Source organism: Protopterus annectens, chromosome 1.part2, assembly GCF_019279795.1.
Source record: "Protopterus annectens isolate FY-2018-M chromosome 1.part2, PAN1.0, whole genome shotgun sequence".
Lineage (NCBI taxonomy): Eukaryota > Metazoa > Chordata > Ceratodontiformes > Protopteridae > Protopterus > Protopterus annectens.
The window spans coordinates 1,235,728,972-1,235,745,286 of NC_056727.1; positions in this window are offsets into that span (position 1 = coordinate 1,235,728,972).

A 16,315-nucleotide genomic window follows, 5' to 3' on the forward strand; every position below is an offset into this window, starting at 1 on the left:
GCTCATAAATATCTGTATAAGAGTCCTAGGGCGGACCCAGAAACTATTAGTCAGGGGCCTAAGGGTGTTAGAGCCTCTGTTGTTAAGAATCCGGTTCCTCTGGATAAGGAAGCTAGAGCTTTGGATAGATGGGGTAAGAAGGTGTATACCTCTTCTACTTTAGCAATGAGAGCTTTGAACTGCCAGTTTCATATGTTGAAGTATCAGAATTTCCTCCTTTCTCAGCTAAGATCTAAAGTGGATGCTTTGGCAGAGGGCATAGAGTGTAAAGAATTGCAGGATTTAGTGCATGTTTCTGAACAGGTGGGTAAGCACTCTTTGCAATGTGGTTTTGATGCTTTACAGGATTCTTCTAGGGTGGCTGCCACTGGTTCAGTTATTCGTAGGCACGCCTGGCTTAAGGATCAGAATTTGTCTGAGCATGTTAAGTCTAGAATTCTGGATGCCCCTTTGCAGTCTGAAGTTTTGTTTGGTCCTCCTGTGGAGTCAGTCTTAAAGAAAATGGAAGACAAGGCTAAGTCTATGCAGACTGTTAAAGATTTTTTGCAGGTACAACCTCCAAAGTTTAGTAGAAATTGGCCTACTAAGAGGTGGACGTACCCTTCTTCTGATTCTCAGTCTAGGGGTAGATCTAGGCGTGGTAGGGGCAGAGCTCAGAGTACCTTCAGGCCGAGACAATGGAGTTCGCCTGCTCAATCTGCTGGTGAGGGCGGGGCCAGTCCTTTCGTAAACAGGCCCAATGACCTGCATTTTCAGCTGCCAGATTCCTCTTGCCTGGCAGCTCCTTTGGGAGGAAAGTTGGCTCTTTTCAAGCAAAACTGGCATTTAGTCACCCAGGACAAATGGGTATTGGACATTATAAACCGAGGTTACAAGTTCTATTTCCATACCATGCCTCCTTTCAAAGGCATGCCAGACGTCCCTCCTCGGCAAAGAATAGAGGCTCACAGACAAATTTCTTTACTTCTTCAAATAGGAGCTATACAGCCAGTTCCTCTGTCAGAAGTGGGCCTAGGATTTTATTCTCGCCTGTTTCTAGTTCCAAAGAAAGGAAACACGTGGAGACCAATTTTGGATTTATTTATCCTCAACACTTACCTGGACATTCCAAAGTTCAAGATGCTGACTTTACAACAGCTTTTACCTTTGTTGGGAAAAGATCACTGGATGGTTACTCTGGATCTCAAAGAGGCTTACCTTCATGTTCCTATCAGGCCCAGTTGCAGGAGGTACCTGCTTCGGGCTGGAAATTTACATTATCAGTTCTCTGCATTGCCCTTTGGCTTATCTACTGTGCCCAGAGTGTTCACAAAGGTTCTGGCTCCAGTGATAGCATTTTTCAGACTAAGAGGAATACAGATTTATCCTTATTTGGACGACTGTCTGATTATTGCACAAGAAAAGGACGAACTTCTTCATCATCTACAGTATGTGATGGCAGTGTTAAGATGCCTAGGGTATTCTGTGAACGAAACAAAGTCCAGTCTAGTACCCTCTCAGGACATGTGCTTTCTGGGTGTGAGACTGAATACATCTTCCCAGATGGCTTTTTTGACCCCGGACAAACAAAGAAGCCTTTCTCTTTATTTCCAGCAAATTTCTCTATGGTCCAGGCTGACTGCAAGGACAGTCCTTCAAGCCTTGGGGTTCATGGCATCTTGTATTCTGGTGCTTCCCAATGCCAAATTGCATATGAGGAAGCTTCAATGGTATCTCAAAAATGTGTGGACACAGCACTGCCAAGATCTAGACACTGTCATTCAGATAATACCTTGCATTCAGAAGGAGTTTTTGTGGTGGGCTCAGGAATGTCACCTAAACAAGGGACTCTCTGTGACCCGCCAGAGGCGAGTCAGATTCTAACGACAGATGCCTCGGACAAGGCTTGGGGAGCACACCTCAATGGAAAATGGGTGCAAAACACGTGGCCTGTCAAACTCCAACATTTGCATATCAACTTGAAGGAAATGTTAGCAGTCCAGTTTGCATTGATGGCTTTCAAAGATTTACTTCGTCCAGGGCAGGTGTTGATTCAAACAGACAACACTACTGTCATGTGGTACATCAACAAGCAGGGGGGAACCCATTCTTACCCTCTTTGCAGGCAAGCGATGATTCTGTGGGAAACTGCTCTCAATCTACACCTCAATCTTCAGGCAAGGTTTCTACCAGGAGCACAGAACTCCTTAGCAGATGTATTGAGCAGACAAATAGTGGATCCTCACGAGTGGAAATTGGATCCTCATGTATTTCAACAGTTGACAGTGTTATGGGGAACTCCAGATATAGATCTGTTCGCTTCTCCTCTAAATTACCAGTTGCCAAAGTTTTGCACAAAAATGTTTCATCACACAGCTTGGAAGGTGGACGCTCTATCTTTCAGTTGGAACAATCTGCATGTATATGCCTTTCCACCTCTGCCTCTTCTTCCCAAGGTACTTTTGAAGGCCAGACAAGACAAGACAACCATGATTTTGATAGCACCGGATTGGCCTCGACAACACTGGTACCCACTACTGAGGAGTTTAGTACGAGAACCTCCGTGGCCTCTGCCTTTAATTCCGCACCTTTTGTCACAAGAGGACAGTCACTTCCTCAATGTCAAGATTCAGTCTCTACATCTAACAGCCTGGCATATTCTGTTTTAGACTCTGGAGGGTCTCAGCTTCCACAACAAGTTTTGAATGTTATTTTGGAGGCCAGGAGGCCTAGTACCAGGAAAGTTTACGCTGATAAATGGAGGAGATTTTTTATTTGGAGCAAAGGAAAGGACTTTGATGTCTCCAAACCTGATTTAAGTGTTGCTCTTCAATATCTTACTGAATTATTGGACAAGGGTTTGTCTTTCTCCTCAATAAAGGTCCATGCTGCAGCCATTTCTGCTCACTATGATTGTGACCCTCCTTTATTCTCTCATCCTTGGTTTAAGCAATTTCTTAGAGGGGCAAAGAATATAAGACCCCCACGTAGAGCTCCTACTGCTGCTTGGGATCTCAATTTTGTGTTGGAAAAACTTACTCTACAACCTTTTGAGCCTGCAGCTACTGCCGAGTTAAAGTATTTATCATGGAAAACTGCTTTTTTGTTGGCCATTACCTCTGCAAGAAGGGTTTCTGAATTACAGGCCCTCATGGCAGTGGAGCCTTTCCTGATTTTTCATAAGGATAGGGTATCTTTGCGTACTAATCCTTCCTTTATGCCTAAAGTGGTTTCTAGTGTGGCCTTAAATCAAACTATTCATTTGCCTACTTTTTATGCAAACCGCCAAAATAAAGGGGAGAAAATTTTGCATACTTTGGATATTCACAGGCAGTTGCGTTATTATTTGAGCAGAACCAAGAAATTCAGACAGTCTCAGCAATTGTTTGTTTCTTTTGCTTTGGGTTCACAGGGTAAACCTGTTTCAAAACAAACTATTTCTAAATGGATTGGGTTTTGTATTTCTTTCTGTTATTCCCATCATGGTAAGGAGATTCCTGCTGGAATCAGGCCTCATTCCACTAGGGCTACTGCTACTTCTACGGCCTTTATAAGGGGGGTAGCTACAAAAGACATTTTGGAGGCAGCTACTTGGAGTTCAGTGCATACCTTTTCTAAACATTACCACCTTCCTCTTTATTCTAAGTCTAGGGCTGGATTTGCCACTGCAATTTTACAGGGCATTTTAGCGCCCCTAATGCTTTATGATTTTTACCATCCTCCCTTTCCCGTTGCTTTGGGATTCTACCCATAAGTAAGGACTGCAGCAATGTGAGATGAAGAACATAGTACAGTTTTGTACCTACCATAAATGTAGATGTTCGAAGATCCACATTGCTGCAGTCCAATTTACCCTCCATCCTTCCCCTCTGTAGTTTGACTTGGTGCTATGCTTTAGGTGATGGTTGTTGTTGGGCATGTTTTTGGGAGGTATTCTGTTTTTGGCTGTGGCCTTTCTGGTTTGGCCTTCTGACATCTGGGGCAAGAAAAGACTGAGGATATGACGTCGGTCATGCGCCTTTATACCCTGACACTCTGATGTCAGATCTAGGCGCCCATGACCGACGTCAGCCTAATACTTTGGTATTCGGGCCGACCGAGGACAGCGGACTACCCATAAGTAAGGACTGCAGCAATGTGGATCTTCGAACATCTACATTTATGGTAGGTACAAAACTGTACTTTTTCCAGTTTTGCCTTATTTTCCTGTAACTTTGATAGCATCTTTATGTATCAGTTTCGTTTTAATTTTGTGTCATGTGCAGATAAAAATCTTTGTTCCAGTCTATCACGTCACTAATGGAGACACTGAGAAGAACTAAACCTCACTGCTTTCCCATTTGGTACTGCACTGGTAACAGTCCTTTCATCCATGTGAATTCCCATTTACTGTGGCCTGTTACCTAGGCATGTGTTTTTTCATGCCACCCCTATGTAAACTAAGCCTTTGTAATGTGTTCACTGACTTTTGGTGATTGTGTCAGTCACCTTGCCAAAATCTAAATATCCCACAACCTTTTTATGTTCTTGGTTACTCAATCAAACAAAACTGTTAGACTGTTGATTTGTCGAACTGTAGCAAATTTGTATGGCATCACTTTTCTTTTGTGAATTAATGTTTCCTTGGACCATTTGCCAAACCTGATCTCTAAATATTCCAGAACTATTTCTTTTCAGCAAATGTCGTCATGCAAGTTTTCTTACAGCTAAAGTCAAACCGACAAGTTACAATTTACATCCCATGTCTTGCTCATGATCTTTTATAAAAAGGAAGCACTCATGTTTTTCCATTCTTTAGCAACTTTAATGTCTTTTCTTATTTGTCAGAGGTCTGGTTAGTGAGGGGCAGTTTCAGTATGAGTTTCGTGCCCATCCTTCATTCTGTTCCTATACCCTTTCCACTATTGTGTTTCCTCAGCCAGAATTTAGTTTAATTGAAAAAGTTAAAATGTCCTCTGGCAGTCACACAGCCTTCTTTGTACCTTTGTGCATATTAGAGTTAATGTTAACTCATTACATAGAAAACATTGTTGGCTTTTGTAACCATCTTTTTTTTTCCAGTTTTGTCATTGAAACCTGCTAAAAAATTTTCCCTAATTCTCAGGCTATGTGTTCATTTGGGATCAGTCCACTACCCCACTTAAAAATAAATAATATAAATGGGTCAGTTCACACAAGTGTAAAAATATGTACTTTTTTGTTGTGGGCAAAGCCCCTATTTCCCCCAATGCAAACACTCAGATCCTGCTTATAAACAATTCTGGGTTGCTGATCATTGAGGTAAGTTGTTGTGGCCATGCATTGACCTTGTTCAGTGAAATGCTCCCTGGCTAGGTGTGCTAGCTTAAAATGGTTAGAAAGTTTACTCAGTGGCATTACCAGGTCTTCTTTCAGTTTTCAGGGTTTTTTTTAACAAAAACATGTTTATTGAATTACCACTTTTGACATAAATAATCATACATTTATATAAATGAAAAAAAAAAACAATATTGACATATTTTCAGTTGGAAACATTGTACGTCACATATAATCTTTTATACAGTCATTGTCAATCGAACATTTTATGGCTTGTTCGATTCCTGCCTTCCTTTAAACCTCATTCCTCCTCTCCAAACATCATTCTGCATGTATTGTAACCACAATTCCCATTTTTTAAATTTAATTTGTTCCTACTCTCTTCTAAAGTTTCCACTTCCAGTTCTTTTAGCTCTGTTACTATATTCACTTCTTCTCATATGGCTGGTTTAGACTTTGATTTCCAGTTTCTACTAATTGCTTTTTTGACACGCACCAAAATTAAATTCAACAAGGCCTTACTTATGTCTAGGCAGTTTAGATCCTGTATCACAGCTCAAAAAATCATTTCCTTACAATAGTTTGCTCACTCAGTATTTCTGACATAGCAGTGTGCAGGGAATTTTTAAAAGTCTGCCAACTCAGTACACTCAACAAAAATAGTCTCAATTACTCCTTTTTTTCCTCATCACACTTCCAACATTTGCACTCTACCTGAGGAAAAAAATCTGTGGAATCTGCTTGGAGGATAAAGATACTTATGCAGATACTTCCAAGCAAAAATCCCAAATCTTCTAGACTTGGTTGCATATTTGGGAGCCATATGTCTGTCCTCCTGTTGTTTCTCTGTGACTTGCTTATCCGGTTTCTCTTCTCAATCCTTTCTAACCTCCTCCAGTTGATTCCTGTAATTATCATTCAGTATTCTTTATGTCCTACTAATTATCCTTTTTCTTAACAGCAGCTTCTGTTCTAGATTCAACAAAAAACTCTGCTAGTGTTGGTCTTTCACTTAGGATCCCCCTATTCCTTTCTGTTTGCCTATACTCTGATGTCAGTCCTTGATAGGCAAGGCAATCTCTAGCCTGCAGTCTAAATGTTTTCTTGGCATCTTCCCATTCTACTGCCTTTCCTTCTGTAATTATTTGCTCCCAATACCTTGGTTCATTTGCCAGTTTTCTCCAATAAATTCCAACCCTCTTTTGCCCATTATCTGTATCCCTAATTGCAGTCATCTCTATTAGCAGAATCCCCTTTCTCCATTCCCATATTAGCCTAGTTCTTAGAATGCTTTCTGCTACTTTATGAATATAGCATTCTATAATGTAATGTAATATTCTGTATGGCTGTTATTCTCCTTAAGGATCTGCATCCAAAATCCCAGTCTGTCCTTATTTCTTGAGCTTTCCACCTGTTTTATCATCATCCCTTTCCACTTATAATTATAGCTTTCTGTTTGTGCTATGTATAAGAGCCGTAACTCTGTTCTCTAAAATATCCATTCAAATCAGGTAATCCAATATCACCCTTTTCTGTTGCAAGGATCAGCTTATTGCACTCAACTCATCCTCTTCTCCACCCAGATAAAATCTTTCAACTCCTTATTAATTGCTTTCCATAGCTTCTGTTCTGGTTGATTAAAAATAGTCCGACTTATAGGGGCTAAAAACATTTTCATTGCTTGTATCCTGCTATCCGTAACCATAAAACAGATCTTCCAGTTTCTCAGTTTTTATATTATCATTTGTCTTCTCTATTCCCACATATCCTTAGCTGCCAAAACATAATCGTTTTTTTTAACCTATAGTCCTAAGTACTTCATTTTTATCATGGCCTCGTAAAAATGAGTATTGCAGAGCCAATTCATGTACGTAGTTTACAGCTATTGACTTTATCTTCATTAATTTTTGTATCCCAAAAGACTGGAAACTGTCTCAAAATGTTCCACAACACTGAAATGTCCTTTTCTGGTTTTATCAGGTACAAAATAATGTCATCTGCAAATAAAGTCATAACAACTATTGCATCCTTGAATTTCTGAGTCCCTTATTTTCTTTGCCACTGGTTCTAAATATAATGCAAATAACAAAGGGAAAGAGGACACCCCTGCCTGGTTCCTCTGTCCAAACAGAACTTATCAGAGAGGAAGCTCCCACCACTTTAAATTTTGCCTGAGATCCATTATATATCCTCCAAAATAACCTTATTATTGTGTCGGGGAATGCAAATTCTTCCATTGCCCTACTCATAAAATCCAAGCTTAGTCGGTCATATGCTTTCTCTGCATCAAGACCCACCAGCAACACTGGTATTTTCTTGCATTAGTCATCTCTCTGGATCACCATTGTACTATTAATGTCATCAAATATTTGCTGCCCCCCACAGAACCACAGTGATCCTTATCTGTCAGTTTTAGCAACACCTTTTTCCTTTCTTTTTATACTTAGACATAAACACTTTATAGTCATGATGGTAGATTCAGAATGGGCCTATATGAAGCTGGATCTGATGGGTTTATCCATCTTTTAGTTATTACAGCTACCGCAGCTTTCTTTCTGGATGTTGGTGTTTCTCCTCCATTTAAAATACTGTTAAAATCTTCCAGGTCTTTTATCACTTTCTTTACTCCTAGCTTCCAAACTTCCACATGAGTACCATTTATCCTGGGGACAGTTATACATCACTATTTTATCTCATCGCCTCCTATCATAACTGTTAATAATTGAACCTCATCTACCTCTAACCTTGGCATATTTAATTATTCCATAAATATTTCCATTTTTACTTTTCTTGATTTCCACTTTTCTCTACTGTATACAGATCTTCATAAAACTACCAGAATATTTCTAATACCTGTACATTATCTCTGGTTATTTTCCTTGTTATAAGCTACCTAAGCTTGACAACAGCCCTTTCTACTCTCTGTTACCTGAGCAATTGAGCTAAAAGCTTTTGTACTCTGGAGTTATCAAAAAAACAGTTGCTTAACAGCAGACTTTCTAAATGCACGCATATTATCCAGGTGGTTCATTATTTTCTCTTTAGCACGCCTGCAATTGTATCTCTTCTTGTTCTATGAGATCCCTCTCATTCTGCAATACTTTAATCTTTGTCAAGTCCTCTAAATAATTCTTGTTGCTTAGCAATATAGCTATTTTATTTCTACCTTGTTTTTAAACCCCACTTTCATTTTATCCCACTCCCTAGCTATATTTTCTGAAGAAATTTCTTTCTTCCCTAATGACACCCACAAAATTTCAACTACCTATTCCTTAAATTCCTCTCTGTTTTAACAGATAGTTGAGGAAGCCCCAATGTCTCATTTTTCTTTTATTACCCTGCATTTTTATTTTAGTTGTTATAGGCACATGATCTGAAATAGTTATTGGATGTGTATTAAAACTTTCAACTAAATGCACGTTCCGGAAAATATAATTTCTGTCTAGCCTAGCCCAGTTTTTGTACTTTGGGGAATAATATGTAAATTATCTCAGAGCTCCTACTACTGAATTCACATCTTCCATACCAAATATTTTTATAACTTTCTTCCAAAATCTACTCTAATTCCCTTCTAGTTCCCCACGGTACATCCTCAGTGTTGCAAATCAAATTCCAGTCCCCACACTTGTAAGTAATATTCCCTGCTGATAGCCGATTATTTCTGCCAGAATTTTCTTAAGGTCCATTGTAGTAGTTTTAGGTGCAGTATAAGTACATGCCAGTGTAATCCTCCTCCCATGCCAGTAGCCTCTTACTACTACAAATCTACCAGTACTCTTTTTTTCCCCTCTTCTATCACTATTGGAGTTCCTCTAGCATTTAATAGAAGTAGTCCCATTTTGTTTGTCCCAGTTATTCCGCTGTATAACCACCCTGAAATTTTTTCTTTATCAAATTTACATGGTCACTTATTTCCAGTTGTATGTCCTGTAGTATATAGTTCACCGACTTTCTTTTTTGTACGTACCTGTGAGACCATTAACATTCAAAGTTAATAAGGACTGTTACCATTGTGATATGAAGCTGTTATTCCCACCTGTTATGCATAACAATTTTTTAAATGTCTAGTTTCAGCTTTTGTGTTACACGCATACACTATTTAGTTTGGCAGGATGATCTTTTATACAGTTGTTTTTTGTCATCCATTTGAACATTTTGCAAAGCTTTTTGTTTTAATGAAAACCCCCCCCCAAAAAAAAACACATCCCTGTAACACCTCATAACCTGTTATCGTAATACAAACACACAGCATTCCCCTATGCAAGAGTAAGAAAAAGCATATCAGTTTTACTTGTATCATTATCTGTATACTTTTGCAACCCATCCTTCACCACAGCAACCCAAGATTGCATACTATTATCTTAAAACGTGCTTTTGTCTGGGCTTTCTTCTCTTTTCACATTACATTGCCTACATTTATTAAAACTAAACAGGAAGAAAAAAGAAGTCACCTATTTACTGTAGTATCCTTTTAACAGACAAAAATAACTAAAAATGCTTTACTGTATAACATGAAACATATCAAAAACACGATAAAAACAAAAACAAATATTCCAAAAAATTGAAAACACCACACTGGCCACAGAAAAAAATATGGTTAGCGCTTTTGTTTATGTAGATTAAATAAACTTCATCAGACAACATACAGAGGAAATGACTCTTTAAATACAAAATCAAAATGACATCACATCCTGCCATCAAATATACAAATTTAAAATATTTAAACTATTTAAATTTTAAAATACATAAATTCTAATATTCCATACATAAAAAATGTAAAAAATAAAAATATTATCCTAACGAATTAAAGCTTTTAACTTCAATAAACTCATAATGGAAACGGTGTCATTTAAGCCAGGAGACACTGAAGCGTTCAGTTTCAATTGCCAAAATAATTCCTTCTCCTCTAACAATAAGGAAATGGGCCCACCCCTTTTATTATCTATGATTTTTTCTATAACTAAAAATTGGAATTCATGATCAGGAAAGGTAAAACATGTCTTGCTAGAGCATTAGTTAAATTACATTTAGCTATAGCATGGACATGTTCGTAAATTCTATTCTTAATAGCCCTATCAGTTTTTCCTATATAGTATGAGGGGCAATTATGGCATAGTGCCAAATAAACAACCCCTTTACTATTACAGTTGAATTTATCAGTAAGATAGAATCTTTTCCCATTTATTTCAAAATACTTCGTCACTAATATGTATTTGCACATTCTACAAGCTCCACATTTTCCCATCCCATTATGTGGTTTATAATTCTCCTTTTGTTTAAATTCTAAAATGGTTTTCAAATTTCTCCCTTTCTTGTATACAATATTAGGAGATGAACCTAAACATTCTTTTAAAAAGGCATCATCGGAAATAAATGACCAATTTTTTGAAATAATGGTTCTGATGGAGAAAGCATCCTTTGAAAAAGTTGTTATAAAATTAGTCCCAACAAGGTCCCTACCATAATCATTATTGACCATAGGAACCATTGTTGTTGACTCACAAGAAATATTATTCATGTCGACCTCATTTAATTCTCCATCAGATACATCATCTAATATATTCACCATATATTTCAAAATAGGTGAAAAAATTCCTTGCTCTCTCTTAAATGTGACTTCTCTAACTAATTCATTAATTAGTGAGAGTGGATAACCTCTACTTTGAAACATTTCACTAAGTGTTTGACATTCATCCAAATAATCCACTTCCAAAGTAGACATTCTCGATGCTCTGACTAACTGTCCCTTCACTACTCCACTCTTTTGATATAAGGGATGGCAGCTTGAAAAATCTAGAAATGAATTAGAATATGTAGATTTCCAAAATATTCTGGATGTAAATATGCTCAATTTATAATTTTTAGATAAAAAAAACATCTAAATAACTGATAGAATTTTATTGAAACTCAAAAGTAAATTCAAGAAAATTAGTAGAACCATTCATTTCCAGAACAAAAGATTCTGCTGAATCTCTCTCTCCATTCCACAGAATGAAAACATCGTCTAGGTAACGAGTGTACCAGACCACTTTCTCTTTGAATAAGGAGAATTCAAATAGAACATTCTTTTCCCATGCTGCCATAACTGCATTAGCAAAGCTGCCCCCACATGGGGAGCCCATTGCTATTCCAGTTTTTTGCAGGAAGTATTTTTCATTAAGCATGAAATAATTATTAGCTAGAACCAGTTCAAGTAAATAAATCAAAACATCTATGTCACTACCTGGCATTCCTTCATCCAAAAGAAAGTCCCTGACCCATTCACATCCAATATCTTGTGGAATGCAAGTATAAAGGTCTCAGACATCTATTGTTAGGAAATTGAATTCACTATTAAAAGGGACCAGGTTTACAGCTTCAAGGAATGCCCAGGAATCTTTACATATCTGTCTTTTATTCTTTAAAATTTTTTTTAATTTACAATCAATATACTTGGCACAACCATATGTTATGGATTGTCTGCCCATCAATAATTGGTCTCCAGGGAGGCGAGGCTAAAGATTTATGGATTTTCGGTAATCCGAAAAGCTTCGGAATTAATGGATATGCCATTTTTAGATAATTATACAAGTCCATAAAAATACTGCTAAAAACAAAAACTGCTTACAGTTACCTTTTCTTCCTCCTCCCCTCCAAACATTAATGACACAATATAGGGCATATGCTTTGGAGGCTCCTACAGCAGCGGTCCCCAACCGATTGGCCGGGGACCAGTGCAGGGGCTTGGATCATTTGATACTGGGCCTCCAGGCACAGAGTGAAAAAAAAAGTGAACGTGTGTGTATGTATATATGTGTGTGAGTGTGTTTGTGTCTGTCTGTCTGCGTGTGAGTGAATGCGTGCACGAAAGCAGAATGTATGTGTGTGTGAAAGAAGAAGAGACTGTGTGTGTGTGTATGAGTGAGAGCGAGCAGAGCGAGCAGTGAGATCGATCGAGCTGTTATATTACACTTGCTAAGCAGAGCTTTTGCTGTTTAGCGAGTGTGAAATAAAAGTCAAGGAAACCGAAAAAAGTGCATGTGTGTCTGCATCTGCGTATGTCAGTGAATGCATGCATGAAAGCAAACATTGAGAGAGAATAAGAACGATCTTGTGTGAGTGAATGTGTGCATGAATGCAGAAGAGTCTGTGTTTCTGTGTGTGTGAGTGAATGCATGCATGAATGCAAAAGAGAGAGAGAGAGAGTGTGTGTGTGTGTGTGTGTGTGTGTGTGTAGACTGAGAGTGATCCCTGGTAGCAGCAGCAATGAGGTTTGCTTACTTATTGACCATATCACTCAACCTCTTGCACAATAAATCTGGACAGAGCCACAAATAATAGGGACAGATTTTAAATATTGCTTTTATAAACATAGGAAGTCAGTAAGCTTGCTATTAGGTTTAAGTACCTCTCGACTGTACCACTCAACCTCTCACACAATAAATCTGGACACACACCTCTCAACCTCTTAGAGCAAGAGATCTGGACAAAGACAAAAAAAATGGGGAGACAAAGGCCCAAAACTAGGGACACTTTTAAGTACTGCTCCTACAAACTTAAAGTAGATAGAAATACAGGTTTTGCATTAGCATGGAATTTCTGAAGGGTATGAAGTGTGAAACTCAACTGTCTATCATTATTTTCAGACTTCAAACCTCAATGATCTGCCAGTGATTTGCCAGAAAACAACAATTCTATGAGAAACAGACCAGAAATATGAGGCAAAAATGTGTACAGTTGAGAGGTATGCTGGACAGAGCCAAATAGGGACAGATTTTAAATATTGCTCTTATAAACTTAGAAAGTCAATAAGGTTGTCATTAGGTTTGCATACCTGTCGACCATAGTAGAGCAGTGTTATGCTGTTAAGCATAATGTACACCTTTTTTCGGTAATCATTGCCAATTGTCTTTTCTCCCTGGTTCTCTGCTGAAAATGGACTTCTAGTCCAATCTGGTCTCCCCGGTAGACAAGTGTCAAAGGAATAAATAAATATGCACTTTTATTATACGCACGTGATGGCTGGTCCATGGAAAATTGTCTTGCATGAAACCGGTCCTTGGTGCAAAAAAGGTTGGAGACCGCTGTCCTACAAGTTTAAGAAAGTAAGAGTTCAGTATTTCCCAGTTTCTTGTTCAGCCCTATTTCACAAATGTGGTTGATGCTTTGTAATTACATGTTTACATTTCCAGGCTGCTGTTTTTCTTCCTATTAAACTCCATTTCCCAACACCAGTATCTATTTAATTTCTAGTGTACTGGTTCTTCTAGTCAACTCCTGTGTTTGTCTATGTCTCATAAGCATTTCTTTGGAACATTGGAAAAGGTTTTGCTGGCAGTGTCTCTATGAGCTTTATTATAAGAATAAGAAGCAGAGTCCCCTCTGTTTGTCTGACAGCTCACTTTTTGTTGGACAAATTTTGTATTTCCTTCTTAGCATTTGCTACATCAAAAATAACTGATTCTCCAGGGCAAAGTATCCTGATGATAGCTGGATACAGCAGCTTAAATTTCATGCCTGCTTTTTAGCATTCACTGTTTGCCGGAATATATTTACTCCTGTTCTGCTTGAGCATTCACTGTTTGCCGGAATATATTTACTCCTGTTCTGCTTGGTGTATAGTGAGTAATCATTTTCCACAAACACTGTACTTTCTCCAGATTTTAGTATTTTGTCAAGAGTCAACTCTTTCTGCTGGTAGGATTACATCTTTACTATTGGAGGTCTTGGCTGCTTTCTCATGTCCAGGTTTAGATCACACACATGATGTGACATTTCAGTTAACAACTCCTGGTGTGGAATACCAGTCCAGTTGCTTATTTGCACTTTCATAAAATTAATACAGTCTTTTCCTTGTAGGTTCTCTTGTCCTGCAGAAAATTTCAGGTTTTACCTTTGTGCTCTGTTCTCTGATTCTGACATTTTTTGAAACATCTCTTCTTGAACAGTCTCACATTCAGCCAGCCTTTTTCATTTCAGCCTGTTTTTTATGGTTTTATTAGCTCATCTGAATATCTGTTTAAAGCTTCTTCTGTTTTCCAGCCTTTTGTTAGTTTGAGTTGATATATACCCCTTCAAGTGTTTTGTTTATTTTAATTTTCTCTGAGCACATTTGACTTATTTTTTCGTCTATATACGACTGGAAGTCACGTCTTGTGCCAAAGTTGGAGCTTGAACTGCTTTTTGCTGAATAGTTGCAGGATTCTTTCCCAACCAGTGTTTTCACCTCACCTTTTGTGGTTGATTTTCTTCCAGGTTCTCTTAATTTCTTCTTTGCTGGCATCCAGGAAGTGCACTTACTAGCCAGTAACTGAAATTTACCCAGAAAGACAAATTCACTGGCTCTCTTTTGTGAGTTTCTGTCTTCATACTGGGGGAGCTGAAATTAAGCTGTTACTCAGTGTGCAGCCAACTTGGAAGTCCCCATTTAGTCTTCAGTTTTAGGATTAATCCATCAGACTTCATTTATTTTTATTTTCAGTTCTAGGGTTATTCCTGTCATTTATTTATTTGTTTATTTTTATTTTTATCCCCAGTTTCTCTCATGCAGTCTTTTAGGCTCCTCTCCCATCACTCAGTTGATATGCTTATTCTTTTTAAAGGGTGAGAACTAAATTTGTTTCCTGACCAAAGTAAGAGCACTGCAGCCTTTGTTTTCTGCTCAGGGTGTGAGCATTATAAGCATTGCTGTCAACCAATTAGGGACAAGTCCAGGGGCATTCAGGAACACTAAATATATTAGTTCTATTAACTTGAGGCATTGGCAGAATAAGAGAATATGAATTAATATACATTTTCTGAAGTAAAAGAAGTCTAGAACTATAATTATTGTAATTTATTAATTGTAATTCACCAGCTTTTCTGAAAAAGTTCACCAATTTTAGGAGGAATTAAGAGAGGCAGAGTAAAATTTTGAGTCAAAATCAGGGACATTTGAAATGTACGCTTATAAACCCATTCATTTCTCCAAGCAAAGTCTTCTTACACATGCTATCTCCCTCCTTTACCTAACTCCTCATTCCCTTGGGAAAGCATTTACTTGCATCTTGCCAACATGGCCAGTTCTCCTGGCTAGCATGCAGCATGCTCAACATCCCCTCACATATTCTGTCTATACTAGCCCAATACTCCTGATGGTGAAGGCAGCAGTACAGCCGACTCAGACTACCCCCCCCCCCCAATGGGCCGGCTAACAGCAGTCAGTTTCTCTTCTGCTCAGTTCCCCCAGTGCATGAGCTGCTAATCAAATGGAACAATCTAGGTCACAGTCAGCGTGTTCTCTCTGTGTCACAGACCAAGGCCAGACTTTCCAAAAATAAAAAAGTGAACAATCCCTATATTATTGGTGCTTTTGTAGACTGGATTTTTGTGATCTTCCCTACCTTTATAAAGACTGCAGAAGTATTCATTTAACAGTCATGCCTTTTTACTATCATTTGCTTTCACTCCTTCTCTTTGCTCCCTTATGTAGCCGTAAAGGGTTTTGTTTCTGTGACTGAACTGGTTATCTGTTTCTTATTGCCTTAAGTGGTGCAGATGAAGCTGACTAAGACCTAGATGATTCTGGCTATCAGCGGGGGCATTGACAGAGCTGACCTGGGAGTATGGAAGCAAGCAGTCACTGCCTGCACACCCATCCTGGGGGATGGTAACAGTTTCGCATGCAGCAGGACTGACACTTGGAAAGACAGGGTCAGGTATTCTTGGCAAGCAGTGTATGTGCTATAGCCAGGGAATAACGTGCATGTATATATATATCAGGACAGATAACTCTTGGTCCAGCAGTGTGGGATTCTTGAGTATACAGGGCTGTCACTGGGGTATGTGGGTTAGGGAGATCAAGAATAGCTCTGGTGGCTACCTGTGTGGCACACTCATTTGGAGTAACAGGTGTTCATCATGTACAGTGTGAAAAAACAACGAAAAACTGCATCTGATGTAATTCCTGTCATCTTCTGCACTAACTGGCATTGTCATCCTTTTCCATCTTTTGTGTTTCTTTACAGTTCCTAAATGCTAAGGTTGTCTTAACAGTCAATACTAATTTATTTGAGAACCACGG